Below are 3,697 nucleotides of genomic sequence, written 5' to 3' on the forward strand. Positions count from 1 at the left end.
AATCATTTAAAATGCCAAATATAAAATACTTAAAAAATGTATTTAAAATGTAAAATGTTTTTCGAATCCACTTTATATGTAAAATGGGTAAATAGATATTTTAAATAGTTTTCAAATACAGAATGGTTTTCCTTACATACATTTTAATATACATTTTTTTAAGTATTTTACATTTAGCATTTTAAATAGAATTACATTTTAAATGGCATTTTAAATGCAAAAATACCCAGCCCTGGAAAATGGTATGAGAAGATATTTCTTCTCTCTCTCTCCAGCATCACTTTCATCACGAAAAATTGTATGTTACAATTTTATTCGCCTTGAAACGCTTTCCTAGCAAGTATTGCAGACTTCACTGAAGCAAATAGTACTTCACATAGTGAGAGTTCATTTTCTTTGGCCCTTCTAAAAAAATTAATGTTTTTTTTTCTTTTTATTACCGTCTGCTAAGAGCCTTCGTCTTTACTCATACAATCCAATGAGTCTGAGGATTTGGATGCGGATTGTTTGATAATAACTTTAACAAGCAAGTCGATATATTAATTGAACCTTGACAATTAATATCGCAATTGTCACTCTCCGAAAGGCAGGAAAGAAAAATAACAAAATTCCACCGACCCCGGCGAAGTGTTAATTTGATCGGACTCGTATCCGTAAATCCGAAATCATGTAATTGAGCTATACAGGCGACTAAATCTGTCGCCTGATTGAATCTTTAACCTAACGAGTTATAAGTTCGAAAGATATTTCACTTATATCTACATACTCTCCTACACATATCATATCGTAAGTGTCAAACGCTAGCGTAACACAATACGTGCTGATCGTTGATTAATATGTGTCGATATATCTCTAGATGAATAGAACAAATGCAGACTAATGAACGGACAGAATGGAATAGCGAAATTCGCTCTCGGGGAGAGGAAGCGAGAGACTAACGGAAGACTTTTGTAATATTTGCTGTTTTAACGTAGGAAATAAACGCCGTCATCGTTTAACAGCGTGCGTCCACTGAAAGACATTGAGAACGCGCATTTGAAAAGAAAAGAAAAATTATAAGAAGCGCGACAACGCGGATTTAACAATTTATGACCGAATGACAAACGACTGACAAATATACATACACCTATGGCTGTGTTCCAAATTTACTGCCAGCGCTGAAAATGCTACAGTTTATGTTACGTGCACTATAGATTTTCAGTATAGGCAGCCAATCAATTTTGGAATATAGTCTACGTACAATATATATTGTATATATATATGTACAGGGGAAAGTGAGGGAATTATATGCACTTAAGGGGAATTCATTGCTATGATGTGATTTTTTAAGTTGAAGTCAATGTGAACACGGAAATACAAAGTATAAACATTCTTTTAAACGATATGCATTCTTGTATTTAACAATTTTTCATTTGATAATGTTGTATTTGGCAAAAAGTGAAAAAAGTAAAAGCGAAAAAATTTTTCGCGTGTCGGGTAATTGTGCGCATGGGTTGGGTAATTATGCGCAAAGCCAAAATCGTAACAAATAAATATATAAGAAATAAATATATAAGAAATAAAATTAATAAAATAAAAATATTTCATGAGTGTGAGAGAGAGAGAGAGAGAGAGAAAGAAAGAGAGAAATGTTTCATGGAATGTTGATAAGAAAATGAAAAAGTATATTATTGTACCAATGTTAACATAAAATTAATATAAACTTTGAAGAAATAATACAAATAAAAATTGGAAAAATTAATTATTTAAACAAAAATCGCATATGTAATTCTCAGGATCATCAGCTCCACTGCATTTTTCGTGGACCCATTCAGGACACTGGCAGCATTGAAACCACCCAGTCGAAATAAGCTAAAAGTAACATAACGTCAATATTATAATTTTGCACTCTACAATGTAACTCCCAAGGAACACACAAAAATCAACAAAATATCAAAATAACATCAAAATGACTTTATTTTGATGCTTAAAGTAAAAAAACAATCAAATTTTTGTACCTAAAAATCATCATTTTGACGTCAAACTACATCATTTTGATTCTCTCACGACTTGGTGTGTTTCTTGAGTTGTTATGTAACACCATGTGTTATGTTATATTTATATTGTGGAATACGAAATTACAACATTAATATCATATTAGTTTGTCGGTTGGACAGAGTTCCATATCTTTCGAATTCTTCGCAAATAGTGCACTTTTCATTGAGAGAAAACTTTGAATTGTCCATGCGCACAATTACCCGCCGCGAATTGATTTGATAAGAAAAATTGATTACTCAAAGACTTTTTATCTTAACTCAATGAATAATAGCTCAAAAGACGCGCAAAATGACGTACTTTTATAAGGTATGTACGATTAAATAAACAAAATAAGAATACGGACGTATCGCCTTATTTTCTGGACGCCAAAATTATTATCAAATTATGTAATTTCATTCTTTCTCACTTTTGCCATTAACTACAGTTTTAAACTACAGTGTAACTTACGGTTATATTTTAAAAGAACTATCTTTAGCTTAGAAATTCCGCTGCGTGGCTGCGGTGACGTCTCCATTCGTCGGGAAAATGCCAAACCAAAATGCGCACAATTCGGTCTTCAAGTAAATTTCGAAATGGCTGAATTCAATTGATTTATCGAAATATAAGCGTTATGAACTGCGTTATGATCCGTAATAATAAAATTGTTTAATTCATTTATATTTATTTATTAATCAAGTTTAAAATTTCGTGAAAATTCAAACGGAAGAAAACGCTACACTATGGGTGATTCGTTTTGTATGACGTCAACAGGATTGTTTCGTCTTCGCGCGTTTTGTCTGCTATTACACGCATTGATAGTTCCGCAGTTTCTTTTAACGAAATGTTCGAAGAAAGTATATAAAGATGACAAATATTTTAGAACCAGGTTTTGTGAAAGCTGACTCAACAAATCTTGATGTGTTTATAGAGTGATAATTTTAAGGCTGCTGAGATTAGGAATACAAAGGCTGCAATGTAAGTACATTATTCATGAATATTTGTTTTAACGTCTCATTATTACGATTCATTACTTTTTCGATGTAAATAGAAAATAATTTATCAACAATAATATTGAACGATTATTATAGGTTTTCGTTTTTCAGAAGCAAAGCGAAGGGGATAATTTACTGTTCGTTTTCTATCAGATTGACAAGCAAATTTGTGTGCCACATCAGGTTTTATTTTTATTGGCTCACTTATTAAACAGAAGCGCACATAATTTTCCTTATCGTTTTTGAACTGGAAAATAGTACATAAAAATAATACTCATTTTTATAGAAATTTTTATAGAAATCATTTACGTGTCATCAGTGGAGCGTATTCCCCGTTTTATCAAACGCATTTTTTTATGGATATTATTATTATTATTGTCAATCATAATAGAGGCCTACAAAAAATTCTTTTTATTGACCTAGAAACGGCTGTATATAATTTCGAATGTTTTTGATGTGCTAAAATCAAATCCGTAGTCTAAATTGTTCTTTCACGTCAGGTTTCCGAGATATTCTAACCTTAAAGTGCCAAAAACGCTGTTTTGGGCATTTTTAAATTAGAATATCTCGTAAACCTGATGTGACGGAGCAATTTGGACTATTTGGATTTGGTTTTAGCATGCCAAAAACCTTCGGAATTACATACCTCTGTTTCTGGGTCAAAATTCATGTCGGCTTGTGTAATTTTA

Source organism: Mycetomoellerius zeteki, unplaced genomic scaffold (genome assembly GCF_001594055.1).
Source record: "Mycetomoellerius zeteki isolate Tzet28-1 unplaced genomic scaffold, Tzet1.0 scaffold92, whole genome shotgun sequence".
Lineage (NCBI taxonomy): Eukaryota > Metazoa > Arthropoda > Insecta > Hymenoptera > Formicidae > Mycetomoellerius > Mycetomoellerius zeteki.